Below are 14,194 nucleotides of genomic sequence, written 5' to 3'. Positions count from 1 at the left end.
GTTATCGTCCGAGAGTATACAACGAAGTGTAGAATTAGATATTGTCGATATTTAGCTAATCCCCGATACGTACTTGTATTTCGTTTCTAAGTTATCGAATCATATAATAGTAATCCATTCTTAAGAAGAAGAAAACAGATGAAATTCTTAATGTATATAACGCGTCTTATCTGCATATATTCTAATGGATTAAATTTCATTTTACAAATTATTTTTTATTGGGAGCAATTTAAGGATTGATGGTTTAAGGCAATGCAACATATGAACGATCTGCCAAGGAAGAGTGCCTCCCGTAAAGACTTCCGGTTTTTTACGTGTCTTACACCTAAAAAATTCCACGCGTCCAGCCCGTTGGTGAGGCCCGAACCCACGACCGACTGCTAGCGTTCACAGGTTTCATCCATTCGATGGGAGCAATTTAAATGAATGGCATAAAGTTCTCCGTATATGAATATGAAAACAGAGACTGACGAGTGAGATTGATTGATTAGTAACGCGCAGTGTCAACAAGTCAACCCATTATATCCAGCTTTGGTCAGTACGGGTGTTTCTGTAATACTAGCGTTAGCCCTATACCGCCGGAAATATCTGTATTCTGATTCGATTTGCCGGGCAATACGCCACGCTGTCATCTTGTCCAAGCGACATCCGAAGGTAATTTAATATGTTAGTTAACGGAGTGGAAATGACCAAGATTTTTTTCCATTGTTTGACTCTGAACCTCGAAACGTCGAAAAAATGCAAAAAAAAAAAAAAAAAAAAAATCAGGAACTTTTTCTCTATGCATGGATGTGTGGTAAGATTTTGTTACCCCGTTTGAATCTTAATAACTCCTGTGCTTTTTGTCGAAAGTTTCTGAGATTTTGCAGGGAGGTTGATGCTATTAAATTTTGGTGGTTAAAAGCCGAGGGATTGGGGAGATAGAGCGTCGTGTGCCCTATCTCGAGTAGGATCGACTAAATGACGATTTTACTCGTTATTAGCATTTACAGTTTTTTTTTTTTCATAAAACCCATTCCTAACCTCAAAAGTAAGCTTTTTGTCATTTTATAATATTTAAAAATATAAAAAGTTTTTAATAAAATATCGTAACAGATGGCGCCACAAACGCAACTTTAAATTGTCGCCGAGAAAGTTAAACAACTCGTCACTGGATATTTTTTTGTTTGTTTGTTTATTACGCTAGGATATTGACATCCGATCTTTTATCCGAAAACAATCTTACTGTTTACGATTTTCTTCTATCTTAACACAAAATAGAAAAGTCGCAGTCCGGAAATTTATCTATAGAACCAAATCTCCTAAATTAACAGAGAGAAATCTGTCCAGATAAAAACAATTCGGATTGAAGAAATGAAACCGCATAAGATCCGCTTCGTCGCACAGTTGTCCCGAATAGATGCGAACAGTAGCGCTAAATACACACACACACACAAAAAAAAAAAAACTTCTAGAAAATATCTCGCGATTATTTACGGGAATTTTTTTACAGACTGAACTTTTAACAGAGTTTTCATTATTTTTCAGATGTTAACATTTTTGATATGAGAATGGAGTCAGTGTGTCGACCGTGGACGAAATACGTCAATTTTAATCAGTTTGAAGCTTTCTGGTCCAAATTGAATTATGTACAGTACAAACCTTCTATTTCTGATAGACAGAAATCCTTTGATTTACCGCACTGCAATAAAGAACTATAATACTTTACAGATAAGCGAATGAAGGAAATGAACTATTGTCGACCAACAGGGATTTTATTTAAATAATTTTTTAGAATATATTAATATATAGTAATTTTTATATCTAAACTTGTTGAGTTTTCCGACGATTATAATAATGTACTGTTTTAATTAGTTTTAATTAGTTTTTAAAATGATTCAATATTTTATGTAGCCTATTTGAGACGAAAATTCCAAAAAAACGCGTACGTTTCGTAGAAACAGTTTCGTCGTTCTTTAATTATATATCATAGGTCTTTTATTTTAACTAAAAGTTACGGTATTGGCTATTGTTTTAAATAAGGAATATGCGATTGTAATTTTATTGCTTGGAATCGATATGTTATTTCGTGTTGTTTTTCAATGCCGAATTGAATTGTTCTTCAATGCCGAATTGAATTGTTCTTATGGAATTTTTACGTCGATTCTATGATTCTGGATAAATTAAAATATTTTAAAATGTAAACAATATAATCGTCTTTTTTTTTCTTTCTTTTAAAATTTTATCTTTAAAACAGCGAATCGGTATACATTTTAAAACAAGTATCATAAAATCCATTCCTACCCTAAAATTACGCGTTTTGCCATTTTATAATAATTAAAAATGTAAAGAGTTTTTAATAATAAAATATCGTAACAGATGGCGCCACACAGACAGTTTTAAATGTTGCTGGGAAAGTTACGCAACTCGTTGCCCAATTAAAAAAAACGTTTTTAATCTATATTCTAGTTTAGTTGAGTATAGTTTTACTAGAAAATAACATAAGATATAACATCATGTTACCGTCATCATGGAAGTACATGGTAAAAAGTAACACACATAATAATGCTTATACAGAGGCTCAATAGATATATGCGTTAAAGGATAAAGAATTTTTCCTTTAATGGTTTATTTGGATTTTCTTATTTATTATTTAGTGTTATACTTGTTCTATTTGTTTAAATTTAAAATGTATGTTCTAATTTAGTTTAATTTTGAACGTGTTCGATTTTCTATTAGAATCGAACAACTGTAACCTGAGGATGGCCCATAAAGTGGGCCGAAAACGACTCGTTGCCCAATTAAAAAAAACGTTTTTAATCTATATTCTAGTTTAGTTGAGTATAGTTTTACTAGAAAATAACATAAGATAAAACAATCAAATAATTGTTAATAAACCAACAATTCGAAATAAATTGCATATTATCAAAATAATTTGATGAAAATGTCAGGTTACAGAGAATGGACATTTCATGAAATTTCTCAAACCATGGTTACCGATGACGATGGAATTGATTTCGATGTTTTCCACGTTTTATTAAAATCAATTATAAATGAAACTGGTTTGGAGAATAAAAAATTCGATGGAGATTTCAATTTAAATGAACAACAATTTCCCGGAGAAAACTATTGCGAAGGTAATTCGACAAAGAAAGAAAAGATATCGCAAGACCAAGTCGAAAATGCAACATTGTGGAAAAAACGTAATCGTGCACTAAAAAGTAAAGACGTAGAGATGTCGGGGTCGATTAGTTCTCGAGGAATTGCGTCGGCAAAATTCAGTTCTCTTCCTCCTCTCCATCAGAATACAAACAAACCTTTCTTGCCCATGCATTTTGATCTCGGAAAAGAAGAGTCTTCCCCTGGAATAATCCGAGACAAAACCAAAGATTCTAAATTTTCACAGAATGGTAAAAATGAAGATAAAATAAATCATATTCCTGATGATATTAAAGATGAAATTTTTATTCCAATCGAAACTACAGAAATGAGACTAGACTACGATAAACCCGAAGATAAAATATTTATTTCAGAGAAAACTTCAGAAATAAACTCAGTTTATGATAATCCCGATGAAAACCAACACGTTTCGGATAAAACTGGGGAAATGGGATTAAGTTTTACTTTGGATAAATCTGAAGAAAACTCTTTTCTCCCCGAGGAAGTTCCCGAAATGAGTTTTGTTGATGATAAATCCGAACAAAAGAAAATTTTCTCCGAAAAGCTGCGTGGTAAAAATTCATTAACAAATCCTTTTATTGATTCCAAGCTTTTTTCTAGCCAAACGAATTTAGAAGAGACAAAAGACGATCAACAAGCGAAATCCAAGGATATTTTATTATGGTTACGTAGAAAATTTCGACTAAATCAGAAAGAAAAGAACGGAAAAAATAAACGCATAGACGAAGAGTTACAACTATTAGAAGATAAATTAAATGAAATGTTTACAACAACATTGATAAAAATAAAAAACCTTGAAAATAGAATTCATTCATATATAAATTAACCGAATAAAATGACATTTTAAAATGTAACAATTAGTTTCTTACATACATGTTTTGATATTTGAAAATAAGAAAGCAAACATTAAATCGATATCGCCCCCTTCTGGGCGTTTATTGCGTTTTACAAGCATAACAATCCGCCATTTTGAATCTTAACGTTTCGTTAACCAAATACAGTATTGAAAAATTCGTTTGCGTAAAATATTTCATTGGTATTTTTATTTTTAAAATAATCTTTATTTTTTAATATATTTATTAAGTTAACGATAAATTTAAAATAATAAACGCATGCAAAAATTTACTGATGTTTAGATATTATACCGAATTATTACAATTTTTTTAATATAAAGTACTTTATTTATATTATTTATTATGTTAGTGGAAGTAATATTTTAAGGTATAAATAAAAATTATTTAAGTTAATCTTTTACTATTTGTTTGTGTTGCCAAAGTTATTGTTTCGTAAACATTCTTCCTTCTGCATTCTAGAACTCTGGGAGGATTAGGCACACCAAATAATGTAGGAATAGCAATTTGGCTTTAACTTTTTTGCCATCAGCCCTACGCTGTATAAATTATGATGTTCATAAAATTATTTTTAAACTCTTCTTATTGAGCCCTTTTTATAATGACCGATAAAAATCATTTGTTTAAATGTAATTTTATACTTACAAGCATAAAATCAAACGATAAAAGTAAATCTCCGTGAACTTTGATCTATCGACTCGGAAAATCGACAACGCCTCACTGATAACGAGAGAAACAAGTTTAAAATTGAGTTTTCTAGACCCGGTAGTGTTTTTCTCTAGGAGCTTCTTCATTGCCGGCTGAAGAAGAAAGAAGAAAGCAGTTATTTTGGCGATTTTTATACCTTTTAATTGCTTATATTTCGGCAACACCTTTATAGAAAAATCTGAAATTTTGTACACTACTTAAGAAAGCAATTACCTTTCGAGCCAGATATCCAGAATTACTATAGGCGTTTGGCGGGCGAAGAAATAGACCCCCGAAAATCGGCAACTCTGATCCCCGTGTATATAGTCAATGACTTTTTACTTGTGAAATTAAAAATGTATTTTAAAAAGAAAACTAAACACGTATTTATTTCTACGTAATTTTTTTGTTTAATTAATGCTTTCGGCTGAAATTTTCTAATTTCGAATTAAAGAAACTTTTCAAATAACTTCTTAAAATTCCTTCTGATTTGTTAATTCTTTGGCATTAGTATTTACAATAAACAAATGTGGATATTGCAATAAAAAGAGAGATCTTTAATTCAGCATGGAATTTAAACTTTTCAACAATTTGCATATTGTTTTATATTTATCATTTGATTGAAAAGAAAGACTTGTAAAGGTAACAAATTTAATAAATTACATGAGTAATAAAACTTTTGTAAATAAATAATTACGAAGGTTGAGGCAGAAGTTTTAAACGCGAAAACGTGTACCTCGGACGTTCAGCGCCGCTTTTCTGTAAGCCTAGAAGTTTGACAATGGCGTTTGGAATGTCAAGCGTGATTCCACTGACTTTCCAAACGCCATTGTCAAACTTCTAGGCTTACAGGAAAGCGGCGCCAAACGTCCGACGTACACGTTTTCGCGTTTAAAACTTCGGCCTCAACCTCGCTATTATTTGTGTTATGTACACGTCTGATTTCATATTAAAATTTTACAAGTTATGAAAGAAATAACTTTATAAACAATAACCTTAAATATTAAGTAAGAAAAATCTATTCTTTGCTGAATTATTATAAATATTTTTGGCTTATCCTCCTAGTTTTCTATAGACAGTTCATTACGAGTATTGAAGGAAAACAATGGTTTAGTGGTAAAATTTCTTTAGTATTTCTTATTTATTATAAATTCAATAATATATTTTGAAATTTAATTGTTAACAACTTCTAAGATCAAGTCGTTTATAGATTTTTATTTATCCTACGTTTAAATTTAGAGAAGAATTAAAAGAAAAATCAATAAAAGTGGAAGATATTCCAAGACATAGAGGGAAGGAAAGAAGAAGTTTAAGATTCTTTCTGTTTTTCCATTCGAATTCGATATTTCAGACATTAGAATTATGTCTTCCATTTTTTTAAATATAAATTAATATAATTTTGTGGGTTTTTTTTTATGTTTTAAATTGTTCTGGCCAAAATTTTAGGGTTGGACTGAGTTTCTCCTTTTGCAATCTTTGTGAAGGAACAAATTTTGGGCTTTTCTCTAAATACTTTATGCTTTTTAAACAGCTGCATCGAGGACATATTGACGAAGTTTATAAGCTTGACAGATGGCTTCTTCGGATTATACAATATTTACTGATATATAAGCAAGAGTGCTTTTAATTAGTCCAGTTCTTTTAAACAAACTGTTTAGTATCGTGGATTACGTACCTAAATCCTCTAATAGATGCACGGGTGTCTGTTGGACAAAACATGCACCCAATCGCATATTATTTACCATATCGTCCCATGTCGTAGTAAAAACATTTTTCAAGAGTTTCCAGGGGAAAATTACCGCAACACGTAACATTCTTACAATTACATTTACTTCATTTTCATCACTATATTCTAAATCTACGATATGATATATTGGTAGTTTTCTAAAAGATTTCCTAAAGCAAAAATTTACTTAAGAAAATAAGTAGCGGTTAAATTATTTTTCACACCATATAATATAAAAATGATTAATTGAAAATGATTGTAAAAGAACGTCGCAAATGGCGAATATGTTTGATATTATTATATTAGATATGAACATGGGAAAGAAGATGACAAGATAATTTATCATTTTAACTTACAAAAATTGAGGACGAGAAATTCCTTCCTTGTTAAAATTCAGATACAATAAGACTCTTTCAAAAACTTGATAAATTGTACTTATTGATATACAGATTTTAAAGATCCATTAATTATAAGAACCACGTTTCTAACTATTGTTGAATTCGGCTTAAATATAAACACTATTGTAGTTTTATAGCTGTCAAATAAACACAAAATTATTGTTCGGTTAAATAATGCTCATATATTTCATATTACACATAAATAATAGTGTTAATCGTCACATATTATGTTTTCATAAGCCAAATAGCAAGTTTTTATAATGTTTAAGTAAATTATTGGGCTGAAATTTTCAAAAATTGCAGACCTATAAATTCTCACTGGCCACCATTGTTGCTGTCTGTCCTTTCTTAATCTCGAGAATGGAGTTAGATAGATGAAACTGAAGATCAGACATAAAAAGATTAGGGATAGAGTCCCAGATTAACTTTATATGAACTTCTGATTTATACCAGAAGTTACTTCATTTTAATTCAAACTTTTTTCTTGAATGGACTTAAATAGATGGCTGGCATGACTCCATTGTTAATAGGAAAAGTATGATGTATGGGAGCAAGACACTACTAAAATTGAGAGCATTGTGAAGAAAACTTGCATCCGTTCATTATGTCACAATAAATAGTATTGTGCTCGTTATAATTTCTTTAAAAATACCGTAAATTTCTTATTACAGTAGTGCTATGAAATAAGTTTGGCTTTACAGTAAGGTTTTCTATGTTGCATTTTTTTTATAGTGATCAACAATTTTTCTGTATGACTATCATTTTATAACAAATAAAAATATTTTATACGTGACTTAATATATTAAAATATAATAAATAAAAGTATAACAAATCGCACTATATCAACCAAAACATTTTTATACTATTAAAATGTATAAATATCATTAATAAAAGTTTAACTTAAAACCATTAAAGAAAATAAAATTATAAAATGTAATATGCAGGGAAAGAACGTTTTATAACAGATTAGAAAACTTTTATTTTTGGTCGACAGATGGAAGCATTTTCCATTTGTACAAAATTTTTATATTATGAATTTATATGTACTTAAAATGTACATAAAATATTTAGGATGACGTGTCAATTTAAAAAATTAACTGCGCAAAATTCGTTTAAGATTTATGGAAATTTATTATATATTCGACATCTAAATATTCAGCATATTAGAAAAGACTTGTTTTAAATATAAAAATTCTATTTTAAGATCTCCGATAGTAGAATACATATTGTATTATAGTATTTTCTTATAATATATTACAAATATACAGTAAACAGTACAAGTAAAACTATTGAACTAAACTTTTACTATTCTCAATCTCTCAAATCTCTTGATATTTCAATTTTTCTGTTGTTGACTTTTAAAGGTGACAACTACGAAAGGAAAAAATTAAAAAAAAAAGAAAAAGAAATATTCCATTTTTCAAAATGATTTCTTATGTAAGGTTTTCGAGTCCTCCATCCGACCATATTTCTTTTTTGGATATTGAAAGTTTCGAAAACAGCACAATTATTTTGTCATATTCCTACGGTGAGTTTAGTCAAGTAAAGAACGAATTTTTACTTTTAATCCGAACAAAACAGACGTTTTAATGTATAAATACCCGCAATTATATTCAGTATACTAGGTCAACAATCAAAAGAAAGATCTCTACTGGCAATTCTACTTCGATTGAAGTTTTGTTCACAATTCCCTAGTCGTTCCGAACAATTTAAATCGGGAAGTGAAGAATTGATTCATTTCTAATCTCTGTCAATGAAATATCGACCTCAATAGATAACCTCCGAAATAGATTTATTTAATACAGAAAAAAAAAATTTGGATAGTAATGATCAATTAAGTGTACGATGCCTTAATCCCTTTTGTTAGATACAGTAACTAAGTATTTCTAGAAAGATCATAATGAAGGGAATGTAATTAACTACTGCACTGTCATTAGGGAATATAAGATAGGCAAAACCAAAAAAAAGGATGTTTTCTTCCTAAACAGGATAATTTATAGGAAATATTTTAAGATGCACTGTTAAAATGTTTATCTATATTGCATTGCTAAATAAACAGATCTATATATAAATATAGAAGAAACAAAAATAAACTATTTATAAATTTTTATCATATATAATTCTATTTATTTTGATTTTATAAATCTTTAATTGGCTTATAAAATTACATTTATCAGTTGATAAAACAATTATATTAGTTTACATTATTTAAAAAATGGCAGACGTAATTACAATATATAGATACTGAAATTATGTCGGACAATTTTAATAAAGTAAATCAATACGATTTTTTTTTCACTTTTTCGAGTATCGAACCGAAAATAATATATATATATATTTATTCGTTTGAGAAATTTATTGCGTATTCGAGAACATATAGATGGATTGAATTCCACCAAAAGTGCTGTGACAACACGGATTGGAGAAACGATTTAAATAAAGGCCCTCTAGCAAACAAATAATCGAATTTCGGCAAATAAAATCCACGTGATCCAAAACGAATTCTCTTAAAAACAACATTAACGCGAGATAAGTATGACCTTTGTATAAGTGCACTTTAAGGGTTTTCGAAAGAACTAAGATGAAGAAAAGGTGATGTAAAGATAAAAATCATCTTAAAGGTTAAATTTTTCCGCGAAAGATGTTTTATATAAATATTTTTTTATAAAATCACTTTTTGTTGTGTAAAGAATGTTAAGCTAGTCAACATCAAATTTCGAGTCAAGGCCAGATCCTTCTAGTACATTAACGACCTCATTAAACTTTCATTCTATTCATTAATCAAAAGACTCTCGTCTCGTTAAATTGATGTCTAAATCATTAAACATACTTTTATTCTTTAAATTCGGAGCACTTTTTTTTTCTTATAAACAGTTGAAAAGGGAAGAGAAAAAATATATTTTAGAAAAAACTTCAAATACATTTTTAAGTTAATTATATACGCATAACTCTTAATTAAAATTGTTTTCACGTAAGAATAACTTGCATTAAATAAATTAATGAAAGCTTTCTTTTCTTTTTTTTAAAAAAAAATCCTGAAATTACGAAAAAACATTAACGCCATCGTCTGAAACTTGCTACCAAATGAATACAGGAAACTCATTCATTACAAAATTGTCTATTTGTTAAAATTAATATTTTAAAATATTACGTATCTTATATTTAAAATTTTATATTAGTATAACCACGTACAGTAAACCTGCCTAAACGGAAAAATTCTTCGGAACAGAGAGATTTTCTTGTGTTAAAAATAACACTGTTCAAAACGGAAAAGAATAAGGTGCTCCAGAAAAGTATAGAACCGCTGCAAATTTACTAGGAATTACACGATGATGTAGCCACCTTTCTTATATTGTTCAGGTTTTACGAAAACGTATTTTGTCGAAACTCATAGTTTCCTATATCGCAGCCAACAGCAGAAATTGTAAAAAGAAAACTGATTTTAAACACCACAAAAGTATAGAATCGAACAGTAAATGAATGCAAAAAGCATTAAATACTACAAAATAGTTTAATTTACTAATTTATTTGTGCATTTCCTGTAGAATATCAGTCATAACATTAGGACTGCGCCAGCTGTATTTTCATCAATTTTCTATATTTGCGGGCAGGTGCCCTCTTTATCGGCTCTCGATTGTGCTTTGGCATGGAGCTACTCGACCGAGTAGCCTTATGCCAAACCTTTTGCTATTGGCAATTTTGTAATATCTGCAATCCTTAATGTTAGTCAGGGCACAACCTGCCATCTCTATATATAGTATTTTTTCTCTTCGTATTGCAATTCCCTGTTCTGTGTTTTTCCCCGCCTCATAGTGCTAAGGCTTGTTTACTGTTCTCGGGTGTATTTTATTGTAATTCTGTGGCTACCCTGGTTGTTTAAATAATCGGGACTTGGTGGCTGCTCTGGATCTCAGGCTTTCACACTTTCCTATCATTCTTCTCTTTCCTTCACCCTTCTCGCTTCAGCTAAACTCTTCATTCTTCCTTTTTAAAGGCTATGCCCTAGGGTTAAGCCTTCTCTCCTTTGAAAGAATGTAGAATGTAGAATATACTAATAACATCGAAAAGGCGATTTGGCATGATATTGACAAGGTTATTTTTATGATCGAAGCCTCAAGGGAGTTTCGGGCGGTGACAATTGCTTGTTTTAAGTGTTCTTGAAACAATCGATGTTTATTTACTGAAAGAAATTTCTTTAATTTAATATCGCCACGTTAGAATTATAGAATAACGCGGTTTAAGAAGTTTTCTGGAAATGTCAAAACGTCTATTGTTCTTGTGTTGCTTTGGAACTGAATCGACATTTTTGTAACTATACAGATCTGGAAAGACGTCATTTCCATATCCGTATAGGTTTGGAAACATCATCCACAATGCTTGGATAGTATTTCACCTCTTCCAATACATTAATTTCTGTCAGAGTACAAACGTCTCTGTTTGAGACATCACTCTAAATAAACATTTTTCAAAATTTAGATTTTTCTTGTACATTTGCTTTGTCCAGGAATTGAATATTATAATTATTTTTTTTAAATTTTAATCGCATCCTTGTTCTCTGCCTTAAATTCAGCAGTAATTTTTTTTTTTCTATTTTTTCGATGAAGCGAGATAATTTCAAAGTCTTCTTCTCCCACGAGTAATTTCCTTTTAATTTTCGAAGTTCTTTGTCGTATTTACCCTTTTCAGATTAATGTTCAACTTCTGCTACTGAAATTAATTCTTTCGGCTTCTTTAAATTGATTTCCAAATTTAAAACTTTTTCTGTTCTTCACTAAAGATAATGTACTGTTTAGATTTGCTGAAACATTTCTCATTTTCTTCCAATAAGTTATCGGTTAAAATCTGAAATTTATTATAAATTCCCTAATTTCCAATGTTAAATTATTAAGATTGTCTGAAATATATTTTAATTTCATAGTTAGGAGATTTATAGCAAATTGAAAATGTCTTCTTTATAGTTTCGAACATGATGGATGTAAGCATTTTTTTTATCCTGAACTCTAATAGTTTTTGCACGAATTCTTTAAATTTCTTCATTGAGTTACGTTCATTTTCTAGAGTTAATTTTGTGAACTGCAACTGATGATTTAGCTTAAGAATTGTATTAAAGAATTGAAATTTTCAAAACAAGGATCACGAAGGAAGAGTCTTTCCAAATGAAATTTATTTAAAGACTGGAAAAGTAATTTTTCTTCTTCTTTTAAATTTTCTATTTTCAATTGAAGACTATTGTCGGAGTTATAAATATAATTATATCCTATTTTAATGTAATCGTGGATAACCTTTCATCTAGCCAGGAGTTTCAGACGGTTAGAGTTCAATTTACTGATTTGATCTTGGAGTATTTCCCTGTTCCTTTTTATCTAGATGAAAAGTAACAGGGAAATACTCTAAATAAAATTTCAGATTTTTTTTTATTATAAAATTTTTACTTTTGGTGAAATCATCACGTTTATATTTCAAACTTCCATCATTATCATTAAGTTATAATAATATTTGAAGGACAGAAAAATCTTCCTGTTTGTATTTACTTCGAAGTTCTTTTGCAGTGAAGAATAGAGAATTCTGAAAATCTGCTTAAACCAGAAATCTTACTTCATGAAGATTCAGTTTCTTCATTAGCATTCGTTTGTGAATTTTCATTATCTATACCAGACACTAGCTCTTTACATTGATTTCTTGGTTAATGTTACCCTAGGTATACAAAAAGGCTCGTCTCTGATCCCAGCAATCAGAAGACAGGGTTATCTTGTCTTCTGATGGAAAATCTTCTGAGGAAGATGGAAAATGAAAATTGTAATAAATCACCATAATTATTACCAACCAAATTATTAGAATAGGTTAGGTTAGGTTAGAACGTGCGTCCCCACTGTTCCCAGTCTTCTGATTGCTGGGATCAGAGACGAGCCGCCATTTTGTCTACCTAGGGTAACATTAACCGATTTCTTATTTCAGCCTGACCATCTTCATGCACTTTTTTCTTGTCCGTGAAGGAAAAAAATGTAAAACAACGCATTAAAAGTAACTCTAGATGATATAAGATAGGCTCTTATCAATAACTGATGATATTGTTATTCAAATGAACTTTAGAGTAAATTATTATTACTTTTTTGTGTAAGAAAAATTTTTATTATTCTGTAGTTTGACATTAAAATACTAATCTATAGTCATTAGCGCTTTTAGTAAAAAACACGCTAATGACTCGTTATTAAATTATTTAAAAACTTAAATGGATTATTTTGAATAATGTAAAAATTAATTTCTTAAGCTGGTGTTAATACTGTATTGTTTTAATTCAAATGTATCGAAAACCGTTTTAAATTAAATCTATAAAAATAATTACAATATAAATAGCTCGTAAACACGGTGCGGCAGTAAATACTTTCGACGTGCAGAAAATTAAAGCTTTTAAAAAATTAATTATTTATAAGCTTTAATATGTTTAAATGTAAACGAAACGTAACGGACAATCCGTATTCCTGTTGGGATTATTAATAAAGTCCAACGATGATAATTTCTCATATAAATAATAAAAAAGACAACAACGTGTTGCTTAACTTTCCCGGCAACATTTAAAACTGCGTGAGGTGCCATCTATTATGGTATTTTATTTTAAAACATTTTATATTTTTAATTATTAAGTTTTTAATAACAAAATATCGTAACAGATGGCGCCAAACGCAGGTTTAAATGTTGCCGGGAAAGTTAAGCAACTCGTTGCTGTTTTTTTCTTTTTTTTTTTTAATTATTCATTCTCAAACAAGCGTCATTTTCATCAAATTACTTTTATAATTTGCTGAAAACGTCACAATAAATATCGATTTTACAAAGTAATATTTTCATTTACAGTTTTAACATTTTTGTATACAGAAAATTGTAATTTAAACGTAAGTGTTGCAATGTTATGAATTTTAATTTATTTAAATTTTTGGTATTCCTACTTTTTAATGTATTACGAAAAAAAAGGATTGTCCGCAGGGCAGAAAGAGATAAAATTTCGAAAAAAACTTATGATTTTCGGTTTTATGTAACATCAAATTTTAATTAATATAAATTAAAATAATTTGTAATTATAAAAATTCAAAATTACAATTTTTACTTTTAAATTCAACTTTTAAACTAATTATTAGTTTTGACTTATAATCAATTTTGAAATTATAAAAACCGGTAACTGAAACACAGAATTATTGTTGAATTACATTATAATCGAATTACATAATGAAAAACTGCCTGATTATATAGACAATATCGTATTGCCTTACTCGAACTAATGAAATTTATCAAAATTTAAATATAAATGATTGATATATGATATTCGTTTCCATCTCGCAACGAGAAGATTAATCCGCCCACCTGACAGCATTGGCGTTGCC

This window comes from Centruroides vittatus, unplaced genomic scaffold (genome assembly GCF_030686945.1).
Source record: "Centruroides vittatus isolate TY-2023 unplaced genomic scaffold, ASM3068694v2 contig_1276, whole genome shotgun sequence".
NCBI classification, from domain to species: domain Eukaryota; kingdom Metazoa; phylum Arthropoda; class Arachnida; order Scorpiones; family Buthidae; genus Centruroides; species Centruroides vittatus.
The sequence above is the reverse complement of the archived record's forward strand: the minus strand, read 5'-3'. Positions refer to the sequence as shown.